Genomic DNA, 20,080 nt, shown 5'->3' on the forward strand with positions numbered 1-20,080 from the left:
TCTGAAACCTAAAAGTGGTTTACGATCCGACTGTCAGTTTATATCGGTTAGGGGATTTTATTATTTTAATAGGTTTGGGTGAAAACGAAATAGAAATCGGTTTTCAAACATATAACAAAAAACGATATTTATATAGTAAAAAAATATTGTTATCATTCCTTATTTATTCACTTTGTTGTTAATATAAAGTTTTAGAGGTTTTCCAATACTGTTTTCTCTGTTTCTAGTTTCTACTATTTTTGATTAGGAATGAGATTTAAAACTGAAAAATCGGATCGAAATTGGAACCGTTAGAACTGAAATATATAGAACCTGTTTGGGTGCCGGATTTAAAAATTGATTTATTCGGGTATCGGGTCCTTCCTGTTTGGGTAAACTGGGTTTAAGAACCGAAACCGGTGTTAGGAACCGAAATCGTTTTTTGTGAAAAGTTTAAAACATACATATCTCATTTGTTTGAAGTATGATTGACATGAGGTTTTTTTTTTTTTTTTTTTTTTTTTTTTTTTTTTTTTTTTTTTTCTAAAGTGTAGTTTATAGTTTACACATTATTTTAAACTATAATTTTGTCATTTTTGGTTTCATATTTATTGTCTTAACAATCTCCCAAAATTGGGATATCAAAGCTGAAATTTTTCTGTTTTTCAATATTTATTTATTTATTTATTTGTATTATGCAAAACTTTTAAAACATACATATCTAATTCATTTGACGTCGGATTAGCATTTGGGTTTTTCCAATGTGTAGTTTAGAGTGTGTACATGATTTTATACTATAATTTTGTCATTTTTGGTTTAATATTCAATGACTTACAACCTCCTGAAGTCGAGATATCAAAGTTGAAAATCTTCTATTTTTCAGCTTTTTTTGTAATCTGTAAAATTTTAAAACATGCATATCTAATTCGTTTGAAGTCGGATTATCATGAAGTTTTTTCTGTGTAGTTTAGAGTTTGTACATGATTTTTACTATAATTTTGTCATTTTTGGTGTAATGTCCCGAAAATCTGAGGTAATTTTTTTTTTCATTTTTAAAACAATAAATCATACAAACGAGTTGTTCTAAAATCGATCAAAGTGAATATATCATTTAAACATCAGATTAATATCATTAATTGCCAATGCGGAAAACTTTAGAGGATGTTGTGCAGTCACGCTGGGCCCTTCCCTTTCTAACTGAAAGTACCTGAAATCATAAATATGAAACTATAAGCACAAATCTTAGTGAGTTTCCCAAAATACCACATACCCAAAACATATAAGTGTCATGGGCTACCCCCATGGTCTTTCCTTGGAATGCCGAGGGCCAAATCCCGGTCTTAAATACGAGTGTCAGGGGCCAGAGCCTGGTCTTTCATACAATCGCCAGGGACCAGTTCCTGGTCTTTCATGCGATTGTCGGGGGTCAGATCCTAGTCTTTCATACAATTGGCAGGGGCCAAATCCTGGTCTTTCATACAATAGCCAGTGGCCATATCCTGGTCTTTCTTGCAAGTATCACAGAGACAACTAACATTCCACATAACAAGTAATGGGTCGGTATTGGTGCCTTCGACCCATGGATATAGTAAGAAGACTCAACTCACAGTTTGAAAGAATAGTTGCACCGATCACGGCTCTAAAAGTTATCTCTACCGGTCACTTATACAATTAATAGGAACCCAAATCCCAAACTATAAATCAAATTACCCAAAATACCTTTGGTCAAACTTGGTCAACTCTAGTCAAAGTCAAAGTCAAAGTCAACGGTCAAGATTCAAAAGTCAATATTTCTTCCCAACGGAGTACGCCCTGTGTACCAAGAGCTTATTCCATTAAGCCCTTACGTCCAACACTCAGATCCAAGCCTAAAATGATGTCCTAAGTCATAAAGTTTCTAACTTTATGACTTTACATGGCTAAAAAGTGCTTAATGTCCAAAACCCAAAGTTCTTAACCCAATAAGACATCACAACTCTTGTATAGAAGGGATAGAAGGGTCAAGATCACATTTTTATGGTTCATAATAGCTCCATAATGGATAAAGTTTCCAACTTTATCCATTAGAATGGTCCCAAAAAACAAGATCTAGTCTTTACGTCTCAAAGGGACCCAAAAGTGCATCTTTTTCAATTTAATCCATTAAGTACAAGTCTCCAACCTTTAGATCTGAATCAAAATGATGTTTATATGGATAAATTTTCTAACTTTATCCATAACAAGGTCACAAACTTTCAAGATCTAAACTTTACTCACTTAAAGTGACCGAAAGCTCATAACACCCAAAACTAGCTAGATCCAACAATTTCATCATCAAGATTCAAACTTTATACCTCTAGAAGAAAGATCAAGGTAAACAAAGTCTGGATCTACAAGCTCCAATGCAATCAATACTTCTTTAATGAGTTCCTTCTTCTCCAAGGTGCACCAAGAACACTCCAAAGCACTTAAAAACACATTCTTTTTGCTCACAAGGCTCAATCTAGGGTTAGGGTTACAAGAGAGGGTGTTGGAGAGGTGGAGGCTGAGAATGGAATGGGTTTGGGGGAGTTAAGGAGCTTAAATAAGGCTCAAAACACGAAAATAGGGTATAGGCACTGATCGCGTATGCCCAACGTACTCAATTTACACCCAACGTACTAGGGATGCCCTAGTATGCGGCTCAACCCAAAACCACCCTAACTTCAAACGGTCTTAACTTCTTCGTTCCAACTCCGTTTTTGACGATCTTTATATTGACGGAAAGGTATTAAAGAGCTTTACAATATTATCTAAATATCTTGGACTAAAAACTTCTCGAACAAAAATCCATATTTCATGCAAGAATCCAACCTATGACGTTTCCCGTTTTACCCATTGACTCCAAAACACAATTCAAAGGTTTAGATCTTATAACCATCATTACCTCCTTAAAAAATGTCTAAACATCGCCTCCTTAAGGCCCAAATCCTTTACACAACTGACTTCCGGCCCACAACCCTAAATTACAGAATGATCCTGAATAGGGTGTTACATTTGGTTTATTATTCTAATGAATTATAGCCTCCGAAGTCGAGATATCAAAGCTGGAAATTTTCAAAGTTCAGCACACTAAGTAGTCAACAACAAATTCAAGTTTTCCCAGGTTTTACGATTCTAAAAACGCACAAGGAAAAGGGTCAAACATCAAGACATAACACTCAAACACATTATGTATTCACCTATTAGTTCCTTAATGGCCTCGTGATTCCTTTTGATTCCCATACAAATCCTATGCTTTCAGTAGTGCGGGCCCGTTCTACCTTCCAAACCTATCCGTAGTCGACTTAGAATTGATTACAAGGTTCTAAGTCACTGCAATAGACCATTCCTAGGTGTACTAACACCCACATGCTCCTAAGAGTCGCAACTAACTTCCTAGGTGCTCCTTTTAGGATTATCCTCAATCATGCTCCCACACCATAGGCTGCCTCCTGCATGGTAGTTATACATAATATAGGATCAAGTAGACTCTCGAATAAATGAATCTACCCTAAGCCCACAACCAAACAAGAAACATGAAATAAGGCTAAGTCAGTCATTCTAATGTTATATAACCCTAATCGTATACAATTATACAACATACACTTAACAATTAACATAATAAATTATCACATAACAAGAAAATTCCTAAGCTATAAGGCATCACAGAAGTCATACAATACTATCATGTGGTGCCTGAAATGATCCTTAGCTTATCCATTAGCATGCATTTCTAACAATTCACATATCAGTAAGCTCAAATTCAACATATAAAATAAGTATGGATATTTTGGCAACCACCTTCATGTTTGGGCTCTGGCTGACTATACATATCACATATTCTTATAGAACCAAGGTCGAGTCAGAAATCCATGTTCACAATCCCAAGCCAACAATCAAACAAGAACATGACAAGAGACCGAGCCCATGTCTCCAACCCAATCATTTTATTAAAATTTTCTTTTTCAAAAACATTGTGTGAAAATTCTCAGATCCTAGTTTGAGTTTGGATTTACACAAGTGTTCCTCCAAATCCCTCAAACCAGAGCTCTCATACCAACTTGTAACATCCCATTTTCACAAACATTTTTTTTTTCATTTTTAGTTAAGATAAACACCATTTCCATAAACCCAAGTTAGGAAAACTCATTTGTTCTAAAATACAACTGTTTAAAAATCTGAGTAATATAATAAATGCGGAATCTCCAATGTTGTTGATGAGTGTGTACAACCACACCTTTGCTTTACCACGATCAATATTGGTACTTGAAAAACATTTAATCCATAACTGTAAGAGAAAACATAGTGATTTTCCCCAAAATACCACACACACAATATACATACAATGCATGCACACACACAAGTCTTCAATTTGACTGGACCGCCTCGCGAGGCCTACAATACACCGTGGATCGCTAAGATGGGCCTCTAATCACGACTGGAGCCCCTCCCATGCCTACAACATACAATTGGTCTGCACTTTGCCTACAATACACCGTTGACCCACCCGAGTATCTTGGCCTACAACACAAAGTAGAATTGTCTTAACCCACCACCCAATATGTCGACATATAAACCAAGCAAGTAATAAAACAAGAACGTAAACACAACTCACTACATCATACCAAACCTCATACAATGCTCTATGTCATTATTGGAAGATCACTAATGAATGCATAGCTATTTGCAATTAGATGTGAGATAGACAGTCGAATAAGTGATCCCACTCTAGATCCACAACTAAACAAGGACATGCAAGCAGGCCTAAATCAAGAGTTCTCAGGTTATCCTACATAACTGTATACAAACCCTATGACATTCAACTAGACGATCACCGACCCCTGGTACTCTAACCAACATACTACTACTCCTATATCCTAGCATACAAGGACATAATATAGTGAGGAAACACACATAAACAAAGACCCAAGGAAACACAACAATACGCTCACTCATTGCATTGATCGCTCCCACGAACCGAATAGCACCAAGCAAATATAAAATCTTAATCAATAACCTAATTCCTTTAAGTTTGACTAGGTGTTAAACTGGTCAAAAAGTCAACAATCAACAAAAGTTAACGATTAGCCAATTCAACACCTACTACAACATGGAGACCTCTTGGCCACGTCGTGGGCACATCAAGACAAAACAGTAATAATCATGACACCATCACACTGTAGGCCTTCCTTAGCCACGTCGTGGTCTTTGGTAGAATACCTTTTTCTTTATTAAGAGCTTAATCCATTTAGACTAAGGCTCACTGAAACATCCCAAAAAATACCACCCAAAAATTTTTTGTTTGAAAACTTTACTAAACCATAATATCAATTACCAAAAGATAAAAACCATGAATCATGTATCTCAAAATGTCATAATAAATTTATCAAATCGAAACTAGTGTCAAAATCATATAAGAATATCATAGTCTATCTCCCAGGCTAAACTATGGTGTGTGCTATGCCATTAACCCGAGCTCTTCCCCTTACTAGCGGAAGTACCTGAAACCAAAAACCGAAACTGTAAGCACAAAGCTTAGTGAGCTCCACCAAACTACCACATACCATACAAAAACATATAAAGCAACTACTGGGCCTTGCCCACTGCATCGGACCGAAGTCTAGAAATTGCATCGGACCGAAGTCCAGAACTAACCAGGGTCTTGCCCTCCGCATCAGACTAAAGTCCAGAAACTGCATCGGACCGTAGTCCGGAACTAACTAGGGCCTTGCCCTCTGCATCAGAACGAAGTTCAGAAACTGCATCGGACCAAAGTCCGGAACTAACCAGGGCCTTGCCCTCTGCATCAGACCGAAGTCCGGAACTGACTGAACATAGCATCGCATAATCATAACTACTAGCATAAACACATATACTGCATACTGCATCGGACCGAAGTCCGGAACACATAACACAAATACATGCTTGAATCACAAAGACATCAAGCACACTGAACTACTACATCGGACCGAAGTTCGGGACTACTACTACTAAATAGGCCGACTTTGTGGCCGTAGACCCGTTCCTACTGGAAGGAAACTCACCTCGTAACGCTGGCTACTGAGATGCTAAATCTGAAACTGGCTGACTGCTGCTCCAGAACTCCCAGGCTACAAATTCCATAGATACTAAATTAGATACTGATAACTGTTCTCAGGATAAAATGACTAATTTACCCATGGTCAAAGTCAACTTTCAGTTGACCGGACTTGCCGAGTTGGGCCGCCAACTCGCCGAGTCCCTAACACCTTTTCTAATCCTTTACTCGCTTCAACTCGTCGAGTTCTTCTTATGAGTTAACGTCGAATCTAACTTCATCTAACTCGCCGAGTTGTATGAACAACTCATCGAGTTCTCCTTCATCATATGAACACGTCTAGAATGTGACTCGCCGAGTTGTATGAACAACTCGTCGAGTATGTTCTTGAGGAAAGAATATTGCCTTGGACTCGCCGAGTCTCCTGCATGCCACTACTATACAATCGCTTCTAGTCGGTCTCAGTACATCCAATTCATAGATTTGGGCTTCTAGGGCTGGTTTTGCACGTAAAGTTTCCAACTTTACGTTCATACACACGAGAATGGGGCTAAAACACCAAAATCATCCAACACTAAGCACTTAGGGTTTGGAACAAGGCTGTATTTGCATAAAGGTAGCTACATTAAGCTCCTAGAGCTCAATAACATCCAGATCTATGGTTTCCATCCTAAGGAGAGTTCAATTCTCGAGTTTGAATCATATAAGGCTCCAAAAGAGACATAAACAATCAATAAAGAGGGTTTAATGGAAGAATAAGCGGGGTAATAACTTTATTACCAGAATATGAAGTAGATGGAAGCTAGTTCTTGGATCTCCTTCCTCTTCTGTTGATCCTATTTCCTTCCTTCTCTTCTACAACTCCCAAGCTATCACAAAACACTCAAGCTCAACAATGGGGACTAGGGTTTTACAAAGAAATGCTCTAAAGGTGTTGGAGGCTGGGGTGGGAGGCTATAATGACGTTTAAATAGGTTGCAAACCCTAGGATTTAGGGTTTCATCCAGACTAGCGGAGTTGCCGAGTTCGGGATACAGATTTGTTGAGTCGCCTACTAAAGACGCGTGCAAATCCTGCCTCTACTCGACAAGTTGGGCTACTGACTCGTCGAGTACCTCTTAAGAAAGGAAAAAAAAATACTTTATTTAAATTACATACTAGAAATGGGGCGTTACACTCATATGATCAGATCTTGTACTTAATAGCATCGTAATGGATAAAGTTTCCAACTTTATCCATTAGGATGGTCTAAGAAACCAAAATCTAAACTTTAAGTCTCAAAGGGACTAAAAATGCATCTTTCTCAACCTAATCCATTAAGTCTAAGTCTCTAACCTTCATAATTGATTCTTTATAATGTCTAAATGGATAAAGTTTCCAACTTTATAGATTAAGAAGCTCCAAATAAGCAAGATCTAAAACCCTAGATTGGAAGATGTTCAAAACATACTTTTATTCATGCATGGAGTAAAGACAGCTCTTGCATGTACTCTTTACTCCACCAAATAACCAGATTTGAACCCAAACATTATTCAAAAGATCAAGATTCTCCAAAACTCTATGGAACAAGCCTCAAATGGGACCAAAACTCAATAAAATGGACCAAAAAACTAAACATACCTAGATCCAAACATGAAATACAATAAATCTTGGAACTTTGTGACTTATAGAGGTCCAGAAGGTAGATGAAAGTTGAGATCTTCAATTGCCAAGCTTCAAGGATCAATCTTGCATGAAAGCCTCACTCTAAAACCATCAAAACCACTCCAAAAATGGATGAGAAAAGCTCAAAGTATGAAAAAGGAGGCTAGGGTTGCTCCTAAAGAGTTCTAGATGAGATGGAGGCTAAGAAAATGCCCTAAAACATGAATCCTTACCTTTAAATATGTTGAAAACCCTAAAAATCATGGGTTTGGGCCTACCCAACTTCCACTGCATGGAAGACAATTCTCCACTCTATGGAATTTGTCACGTCGTGGAAAACAAATCTCCACTTTTGTGGTGATTGTCACTATGTGGAAGACAATTCTCCACTTTGTGGCGACAGTTTTTCACCCAAACCTATTCTAGCTGCAAACAGTCATAACTTATTCGTTTCAACTCCGCTTTCGGCGATCTTTACATGAACAGAAAGGTATTGATGAGCCCCACAATTCTATCTAGTTACTTTTGACTAAAAACATATCAAACTAAAATTATTAATTCATGCAAGAAGCCTGAATTATCACATTTCCTATTTTACCCTTTTTTCCAAGGCATAATTCGAGGTCTTTAATCACGTAACAAACATTATCAATATCTGATAGGGTCTAGAATCTTTTCCTTTGAAGCCTAAGACCTTTAATCAATGAAGTTATGATCCGCTATCCCAAAATTAGAAACATCAAGGAAACTAGGTGTTACATAAATGCTAATTTGACATGTAATATCCTAACAAACTTGATCATCACCACGAAAAGGTTTCCTCATCATTTCCTTGAGTCTAGGTGTAACCCTTCGCAACCAGTCAGGATTTAACGTGTGTACATTCCCATATATGTCAGTTTTCTTCTTGAAGACTCATTATCTTCCAACGGTTTTAATTCTAGTTGTGTGATCAACCAAGTTCCAAACTTGGTTATTGTATATAGACCAAATCTCGCTCTCCACCGCCTCTTTGTATTTAGCAGCCTTTGGGCCTACAATGGCTTCTTGATAGCTATTGTGCTCATCATCGCCAAGTAGTGTGTCATTGCCCTCAGTGATATGGTAACCGTAAAACTCAATATTATGACACTCTCTATCAGATCTATGTGGATGAGGTGGAGGTAAGTTAGATTTCTCAACTACTAAACCAACCTCTAGTTGAGTGTTAGGGCTAACTTCATTTTGTTTATTGATTGACTCTTGAATCTCATCTATATCAATTTGGCTTCCACTAGTTCCTTGGGATATTAGATCCCTATCTTAGAATACTTCCCTTCGAGCAACAAACACTCTGTTTTAATAGGGTTTGTAAAAGAAATATCCAAAGGACTAAATGAGAAAGAAAATGAAAAGATATAACCAACCACTTTTCTTTTTCTCTACTTAACACCCATAATACCATGCATCTATTTACCCTAAAAAACATGATTAATACACAAATTATCATAGCCATTATGTTTTTGCATAAAAAATAAGATCTAAAGACGAAACAACATGTTAGATACAATCATATCCTTATTCAATAGAATGTTCGAGCATATTCATTATCTTAATGAAACTAAAACAATTAAAGTAAGTTGTTTCTTGTATTTAACCCTAATATGTTTGATAAATTTTCACGTCATACCAAATGAAGAACATATGCATATCAAATTTTACTGATCCGAAGTTTGAAAATCTCATGTTATTTTTAACTACTATCTGTGATCCATAATACAAAACAACCAAGATATATATTTTACCTTCACATAAGTGTCTATATATGGATATAGGATAATACTTATTCTTCCTCCGTGTATGTGAAATAGATCATATATACATAAACACACATCGTTAAACAAACACGTTTACACGCACAAATAGAGAAGTGGACGATTAAAAATATGAAACATACAATTTTCAAAACCCTCATATTTGTGTAAAAATCCTCAAATTTAGAGGCTATTTTTTAGAGAGAAATGGGATAAGGAAGCAAGTGATTAAAGGTGGTGGGTGCATGGTGGTGTGGTAGTGGTGTTACAACGGTGGCTGCTAGGGTTTTTAAAAAGAAAACATGGGTGATGAAGCAAGAGTTCGGGCTAGGTTTTTTAAAAGAGAATAAGATAGGTGAAGGTGGTAGTGGTGGTAATGGTATCCGTTTCTATGATTTTATAGAGAAATGTTGTGGTGGTGGTTAGGGTTTCATTATAGATTTGGATAAGAACAAATAGAATGGAAGATGGTCTGGAGAAAAAAAAGTAGAGGGAGCAAGATATGGTGGCGGAGAAGAAAGACTGGTGGTAGGATTGTGCAAAAAGCAAAAAAACCGAGCTAATCTGAAACCGAAAAAACCGAAATAGAAAAAAAATTGACTATCTACGGGTCGATTTCGGTTTGAGTATTTAGGTATCAACGGATAACCGAATTGAACCGTTATATATATATATATATATATATATATATATATATATATATATATATATATATATATATATATACATATATATATATATATACACACACACACACACACATATATATATACATACATATATATATATATATATATATATATATATATATATATATATATATATAGTGGTTCAAATGAGAACCCAAAAGATTAAGAACCCTAAAAACCAATGTTTGAATGTTTTCATTAAGGGCATTTTCGACAAATCAAACATTAGTATTATATTAAACAATATTTTTCATTCCTTAGTTTACGACTAGTTTCCACTTTTTGTTGGTTAGCCACTGGACCACCACTAGACCGCTACCGGACCGTCGTCGGACAACCGCCAGACTAACTCCAAATTCAATAACATTTTCTGGTCGTATTCACAGCTTAATAGAATAAGCATTGTAGTTCTCATTTCTTTGGTAATACTTTTTAATATATACCACATTTTTTGCAGCCAAATATATAAAATTTTTATAAACTAAATAGATTTATGGTTTAACAAGTTCAATTTTCTCTTTTCTCTAAATTGTAGAGTTGGGTTCAAATGTTTCCAATAAATATTGTGTGCATTGATATACCAATCACAAACTAGCAACTAATTAATTATTTTATTAAATATGTAAGGGTAATTATGTAATCTTTCATTTTAATCCTTATTTGTAATTTATTTATTCTGATTGTTATTCCTTTATGTTAGGCAATGATTTATGACTGATTTACTTATAATTAATTTAATTATCTCTATATATCTAATTGAAACGTCCACACACACATCACAAATATTGATTCCTTTCTTTGTTCATTACTTTTTTTACAGAATCGATGGATGTTCATAGTGGAAATCATAATCAGGTATTCATTCTTCTTCTTTGATGTTTATATGTTTTTACCATTTTTACATATAGAGCATTAACAGATTTACGTGAACTACGACTCCCCTTTTCTTGTATTATGAAATAATTATACTGTTGAAAATTTATGACACGTATTTTATGACACGCGTTTTATGGCATGTGTCATATGACATGTGTTTTATGACACACAAACTATGTCGTTTGTAGTTTAACCTGTATACTTTTTGTGAAAACTATTTATGCAACTTTATATAAATAATCGGTTATAATCACGTCTAGTGGTAACATCTGTTTTTAAAACATAGCATTCTTGGGTTTTAACCCACCAAAATGACTAAAAGTACGACCACTTTTACTAGAAAAGTTATTTTTAGCAAAAATTACCAAAAATTTGTAATTTGTGTTTCTGATACTTGACCGACTGAAACTTATATTAAAAAATAGCTTTCTTTTGTCAAATTTACCATAAAGGTTTCTTAGAAAAATCAAATGATGCCTTCAACATTTTTATACAAATACTTGTACCAACTTTAATTTGAAAAGTGAGACATGAAGGTATCCAAAAGACAACAATTTTTTTTATAAGTTTTTGGTATCTCCTTGTGTGTGTGTATCTCAAACACGATTTTTAGTAAACAAAATGGTGTTAACCACATAGATTTTGATTCTCATGTTATAAGCAAATATTAAATTTACTTATTATACAAGAATTGTTTCATGTTCAACAAATAGACATAGTGCATGCAAATGTCCAAAGGACAAACACATTTTGGCTTATAAAACCTTATGAGTCACGATTTTTATGTATATATGTAAGATGATTTCAACATTTTATGCACATATTATTTCATGAAAAATTTGATGCATGCAAATATCCATTGGGTAAACATAATTTGACTTGTATTCCTCCCTCCCCCCTAAAAGCATGTAAAACACGAAAAATTTGGTGTATGAAGCTCACCTTTGTGATTTTCGTTGGTTGTAGGAAGCAAGAGGTGAGAGTTTTTGAGCCTAGCCTTGTGTATGAACTTGAAGAACTTCTTGGAGGTATTAGTGTTCTAAGGATCTAACACATAAAAAATGTGTTTAAACATGAAGAACTTGACCACAAAATGTATAAAAACACTTGGTTTTTATGAGGAAACTTACCAAAATCTTAAGAACCGGCTTGGTGGTGCCGATCTTGGGAAGCTTGGATGAATTTTTGGAGAGAAGGAAAGAGTGAGAGTGGGAAGGAATGGCTAGAGTGGAAGAGCTTCCACTCTTCGACCATGTTTAAAAAAGGAGGGGGATGCCTATTACCTTTGTATATTGGTCTATTTAGTGTTATGCATGGAGGTATGAAGTGTATTTGCATGTATGGTATATATATATGGAGGGTAAAGGGATGTAAAGCCATGCGGTGTCACTCGATTTGTAAATTCCTTTTTTTTTGTCTTGTGCCATACTCGAAACCTCATAGGGTTTTCGGCCTTCATGGGCCATTCCAAGGAGTTTTCGGTTTTTAGATGGCCCATCAAGAGGGTTTTCGGTCTAGGGTTATTTGGGCCGAAAACCTTAAAGCAAAGGCCCAAAAATTGATTTTTGTTTAGCTATTAGATCAAACTTGAGCTTATAAGAGGTTATTACAACTCGATTCTTAGTGTATGCATATATGTACTCATACAACATTGTCATTTTTGAATTACAATAATCTATTTCAACAAGGTTACATAGAGAAATTGTTTGTACTTGAATACAATCTCGACCCTAAATTCGCTAGTTGTGACATAATCATATTTACGAGGAACATTATTTCGCTAGTGATGATGAAGATGAACTTGAAGATTTCAATTTTCTTGATAATGATACACTATATAATGGCAAATTTCAAATATGAGAAAGCAGTAATCCTAATGTAGGTGAGTTTTTGAATTTTTGTTTAAAATTTCATTGTCTTTCAGATTGTATCTTGTAACAAACATGTTTAATATTATATGTTAATAATTTCATTGATGAACATACAGAGGACGCAGAACATTTAGAAGATGAAATTCAGTTCATTGATGAAGATACAAAGGTTAATATTGATTTCAGTGAGGGTTACAACATCAAACAAAAATATTCAAGAATAATAAATTCAATTCAGAATAATAAAATTCTTACATAATAGTAAAATTCTTGCAGTATAAAATTTATAAAATTCTTACAGAATAATATTTTTGTCAATTTTTATATTCCTTAACATTCTTTTGTTTATTTCATAATTAAATAGTTAATCATGTATTTGTTTTGTTTCTACAGGACAACCACATGTTACACATGATTATGTTTCTCCTGGTGGCACCTTGTATTGGACCCCGATTGTTTATGGTGATATCAAAACAAAAGTTACATCAAAATATGATTCATATGGTGAAGCAGTAACAATGTATAGAAACTATGCATTAGAATCTGGTTTTGATGTCAGGCTTGAATGAGTTAAAAAACCAAATACAACATTATTACAAATAGACATCCGGTATACAATCGGGAAGGTAATCCAAATACTAGTAAAGTAGATACTTTAGATATTCAACATAATAAGACTCAAAGAAGGAAAGATTTATTTAGGAGGGACTGTAAAGTGAAAGTTATTTTAGATCTAATTCCTGGTACTCTTAAATATGTCGTGAGTGATTTTGTTGAGCAACATAATCATGAGTTGTTTAGCAAGGGCAATATGTACTTATCTTGTACAAAGAGAAAACTTGATTATTCCTAGGAAATTTTCATTCATAATTTGTCAAAACAAAATATTGGTCCTATAAAAGCACATAAACTGTATACTGGTCTTCAGGGCGGTCCTTCGGTTCGAGGTGGATTGGTTTCGGATTTCAAGAATGCTAAGAGAAATCTTAATTATAACATAGGTGGGAGGGATGCAAAATTCCTTGTTGACAAGACGAATGAAAGGAAGAAAAATGTCCCAACATTTACTTTTGAGTATAAAGTGTTGAAGAAAAGATTGAATGCTCTATTATGGGATGACGAAACAGCAAAGTAGAACTACAATTCTTTCAGAGACGTTGTATTACTCGATGTCACATTCAACATGAATAAGTATTTCTAACATTTAATACTTTTACAAAAAATATTTCATTATTTTCAGTTATGTAAATTAATATTTTCTTTTTAAAATAGGTATGATATGGTTTTTGTTCCGTTCACTGGCATTGATAACCATAAAAAATGTGTAACATTTGGTGCTGGACTTTTAAGTAAAGAATATGGATTTTCTTATGAGCGGTTGCTTAGAGCTTTCTTGAAAGCTTTTAGAAAACAACCTAAATTGGTTATATCTGACCAAGATCCAACTTTGAAAAAAAGCTATACATAATGTTTTCCGTTGGCACATCATAGGTTATGTATGTGGCATATAACAAAGAAGTTGCCAAATAAGGTACGTATAGAAAGACTATTATCCTTATTTTCTGTTATGATTCTAGAATGATTTTCTCATATTCTAACAGAATCTTAAATGAAAACTATCATCGTATTTTCCATCATACAAAACATTCATTGATACAAACATCAATTGCTTTAATATTTTTATTTTGTCATCCTCATTAAATTTCAATTTCTACAAAATTTATCAATCGAAGATGTAGCCACCAATCAAAAATTTCGAAAGAGTTTTCACTCTATAATTTGGAATTCTAAGTTGGAACCACATGACTTCGAGAATGTATGGCATATGATGTTGGAGGAGTTTAAAATTATAGATAACAATTGGATGAAAACCATGTATGGGCTGCGAAGATTTTGGATCCTTGCATTTTTCAAGGACATTCCAATGTCTGGTCTTATGCGGACTACATCACTGTCTGAAAGTCAGAATTGGTCATTTCAAACCACCACACTAATCGATTCTTATCTTATCATGTTTATGATGACATTTGATTCAGTCATGGAACGACAAAGACATAATCAAATTCTCAATGATTTTAACACTGCCACCACTTTTCCTAAATTCATCACCCGTAGTCCGAATGAACCTAATGCTTCAAAGGTATATACACGCAAGATTTTTTATCAGGTTCAAAAAGAGATATCAAGATCTAAAGATAATTGTTTCCAAAAGAATGTGAATTCTCCGAACGGTGTTGACACAATTATTGTTTTGGAGAAAAAACAACATAAGCACTAGGCAAACAAATGATGTTGTTGTTGATGAAAAATATGAGGAATACAATTATGATTGTCTTATAAGGGATACTGAATACACAATATAATTTTTTCTCATTAATTATCATTTCATCATTTGACTTTAAACACTAAATATTTACAACTTAGACAATCTCACTAATCATCTTATATATTCCAACATAATTACTAAAAAGACGTTTCACTAATTCTTTTGATGATTCGAATTCTGACATGACTGCTATTGATATTTTTCAACTGTTGACCGTTTTGTGTCTTTTTTTAGTCATGATGCAGCTAAGTTAAAGTTATGCCTTGACGAGCAGTATAAGTTAAAAAAAAAATCATAGACGATTGTCCAAATCATGATAGACCGAACAGAGCAGAACATTTCAATAAGCTTCTAGGCGTGGTACTTCCTGATGTAGTACCTGATGATAGTGACATTCAGAACCCTTCTGATATTTGTAACAAAGGATCCGACAGTCATGTGAAAAGATTAAAATCTAGAAAAGAGATGCTTGAGAAAGAAAGCTCAAAACCTAAAAGAAAGTGTGCTACATGTGAACAGATGGTTCATCTTGACAAAAGAAATTGTCCTTTAAAGAACGTCAAGAATTAGTTTTTTTGTATGTTACTTCAGTGGTTTTACTAAAATGACATTTTATTATAATTTGGTTGGTTCACATTCAATGTTATTTGTTATCATTTAATAAAGTATTTACCTTGATTGTTCGTTAAGAATCACAATTTTTATTACTTATGATGTCATTGTCAATTAATGTCACAATATCTCTCATTTTGTATTCGTTAAGAATAATTATATAACTAAATACAAATATTCATTCCATCAAAACTATACATTCATTCTTTTCATTACTTATAGCAGGTCATACAATAATTCATTTAATACATCCACCCCATCCATATTAACTTAAACAAAAAAAACTCAATGACTACAACATAGTAACTTAATGTTAATCACACAACTTTTTTCATTCATTTTAATAATGATTTTAATTTTAGCAAAATTTTATATTGCTTTTTACAGTATATTAACAATGTGTATAATTTATTCCGACATCATATACTATCATTTATATACAAATATTCAGTATACCATATTTCATTCACATATTTCATTTCAAAAAGACTACATATTTCATAAACATATTCATTCCAACGGAATTTTGTATTCCTTTTCTCTGAATACTACATTTATATACACATATTTCATTTAAAAAAGACTACATTTTACCGAAAAATACATTTGTCAGCAACATCCCATTAAGAGATAATAACAAACCATAACATATTCTATTAGAATAATAACAACTAACGTATTCTAACAAAATGTTAAATCGGTCAAAACAGTCCAGTAACACAATAATATATGACCATATAATAAAATAAAATACATTAACACATCCATTATTCAGTATAACCGATAATTATATCTAAAACAACTTAATAATTTTATACTAAAATTTTTCAGAAACATCCCATCAAGACTTAGTATTAAACTATAACTCATTCTTTCAGAATTGTCTGTTAATAATACACCACATCATCGTTCCAGAAAATAAACAATGCATCAACACAACCATTAGATCAAAAAAAATATTTCATTAGAATATATAAGCCGAATTCTTGCTAACAATGATTCAAAACGTCTAAAATACAAAGTAGTTTTTCAAAACGCTAACATAAACCAAATTTATGTTTAAACAACCAAAAACAAAAAGTTCAAATACTTTCATATCAATATGTATCTTCAGAAAACCAAACTACTACTTCAAATGCTTACCGACGACCCTTTGCTTTTCTCTTTTTCTTCCTATTTTCACCCGACTCTTGAAGAAGCATAGTTTGTTTCAAAATATCAAACTTACGAAACGCTTCAAAATCTTTAACCATCATACTCTTATACTTGTTGAAGTCAGCTGTCAACATTCTTGCCATGTATTTCATTCTTAATTTGTCAATAGCTGCCACATCACCAGGCATTTTACCTGTAAGGCCACACCCCCAACGCCCTTCATTTCCCCCATGTAAATTTCCATATGCCTTATAAGGTAGACTCTACAATCTGTTCCAGACTATTCTACTTGCCAAGATATGTTCATCACATGAACCACCTTAAAACATAATGCTTTTGCTAATGGATGATGTTGTGATGTTAAGTAGTTGCTATATAGTTTTTTCTGACATTGAATACAACAAATACATCGAACATAGTCTTATAACAAATTTTAGAGTGCAAAGCGAGTTTTCAGAATTATATTGATTATCTTACCACCAAATTTGGTATCATGCCATATTTCCTATCCAAAGTTCCTTTTCGCTTCACATGATCTACTATGTAGTAGAAATTTGATCTCAGATCAAAGATTAGTAAGTAATACTTCGCATCATTGACTATTGGGAAGAATACCTTGTATACATTAAAAAACAAAGTTAATTTTATAATAAGTGATGCAACAATTAATACATTTACTCAGTATACTTACAAGCACAACATCTCTGAAACTTGGTTTGGCATCAAATTTCTTAATGTAGATTTGCAATAGAGCAGCAAAAAGCCTACAATTCAGATCTTTCGTCTTTAATTCATTCAATATCTCTTCTATATGTAAAAACCAACATCACCATCAATATTAATTCTAGAAAAATAAAATGGAAGTTAAACTTATTTTTTTTAAATCATACCACAATAGTTGTATCGAAGAAAAATCTTGAAAGCGATGATTCATCCTTGTAGTTCTCAATTTTATTAAAAAACCCAGCCCAATAATCAATTACTTTAGAATGTATAAACATTCGTTGATTAAATTGATATGCAAAACCTTGGTGCAACACTTGACCTGTTCCAATGCCCTAAATCTCATCCCTATAACAAAAATTATATTTAAAATCAATCTATATACATTCACATTTGTATTTTAAAATAATACTAAGTGACTCTTTCAATGTAGGAGGAATGAAATATTTTTGCCTTTTTAGGGGTACTTTTTCCCTTTTGTCATTATCATCATCTTCTCTAGCATTATTAAAGCTTCTCCTAGATTTCTTCCAACCACATTATCCCCATTAAATACTAACATTAACTTTTTCCTTATATACACCTATAAATCTGTTTCATCCAACAACTAAACCATGTGACATCCCCAATTTTCACGGCCAGAAAAGACCGATTTTGTTTATGCTTTATAAAAATCAGAGTACTTCTTTTCATAAAAATGTTGCGGAATTTGTTCCCAGAAAAACACGATAAATACGTTATTAAAAACATTTTCGAAGAAACGTATTTTATTCATTTTAAAACATTTGGGATGTCATTGTCAATACATAAACATAAGCATAAACAGAACTTACATTTATTTACACTAGTGATCTACATCTCTTTAATCTCTCAGTGTAATGTGACTTCATATCAACACTTGTGATATAAATAAACTGAGTGGGTCAGGTTGGGAAACCTGGTGAGTGCATAGTCCCTTCCAACTTACACATAGATATGAAGTATTTTATATAAACTACGTGCTATGTGTGCTTATTGTCTTAATACTTGCTGTCTATGCTTGATGAATGTTTTATACATGTTTTAAATGATTTAAACTTTATACGTATTTTATATATACGAATATGTTGGGTATGACATGGGTAGATGAATGATGAGAGATATAAGATGATGAGATTATACTTTGCCAGCTATAGACTTAGTGCCTATGGGGGATGTCACAGTTGGTATCAGAGCATTAATTTAAGCGAAGTAGGAATATAGATTTATTTCTAGACTTAAACTTAGAATGCTAAGCAATGATTGTGAGGAGTGTGTCTAATAAAATTTAGGTAATACACTTGAATAGACATAAGCACTAGCTTATTTAGGGAAAATTCCTAACATGCTTTCATGTGCTAAATGTTTTATCATATGCATTATATGAACGAATCTATGGTCTGTTGCCGACCGGATCTGGAAACTTTATGTGTTTAGGTTTCTAAATGTTTAATTACGGTATTAGAACTGACATATAATTTTTCGGAGAGATAAGGAGAATTACACGTCGATCGTAAATAAAATCTTCTTTATCTAAATTCTCGTCACTCTACACCGGACATCTAAATTCGATGTATAGATTGACATGATGAACACTCAAAGCGGATTCGGAGATAGTAACCCGCAGCCTAAGCCACAAGTGATTGAACGTACACCAAAAGTAGCAGTTGCACCCGAGCCAATCACGATGGAAGGAGTACAGGCAATGGTGCGGATGATGTTGGATCAACAGATGAGAGAAACAAGGTGCTTAATTCAACAAAGTAAGGACGAACTTACTGTGCCAGTACGCCAGGCACCCGCTCTTGAGGAAACCATCCGGGTTGCTAAGTCTGTCGAAGAAAAGATCAACGATAGGATCGCCAACAAAGTTGAAGTTGGCAAGAAGAGGAAATTTGAGGGATCTTCAAGGTCCAACAGGAAAAACTTATCTTCACAGTCTAGAGGGGGAAGAGGTAAAGCAAAATGGTGTAACAGGAGATGCCCTAAGGAAGTGACCTGCTTTAAATGCGGGGAGATTGGTCATAATGCCCACAAATGCTCAACCAGGGAGGAAGTTTGCCTTAAGTGTAGTGGAGAGGGACACTTCAAGCAAGATTGTCCGATGAGAGCAACAACGTCAAATGTACTACTAAAGCACTATGAGGGATACGATGAGAAGGTGACTTGCTACAAATGTGGAAGGATGGGGCATTACGCCAGCAAGTGCAGGTCTAAGAGTAAGGTGTGCTATGGATGTAACAAAGAAGGACATTTATCTAGGGACTGCCCGAAGAAAAATGTAGCAGTAGGAGCGAATGCACCTCCAAAGCTAAGGAGCATCCTTGAAAAAGCAGCTGGCAATGCAAGGAATCAAG

The sequence above is a fragment of the Lactuca serriola genome, chromosome 4 (assembly GCF_051521515.1).
Source record: "Lactuca serriola cultivar US96UC23 chromosome 4, Lser_US96UC23_V15, whole genome shotgun sequence".
Taxonomy (NCBI): domain Eukaryota; kingdom Viridiplantae; phylum Streptophyta; class Magnoliopsida; order Asterales; family Asteraceae; genus Lactuca; species Lactuca serriola.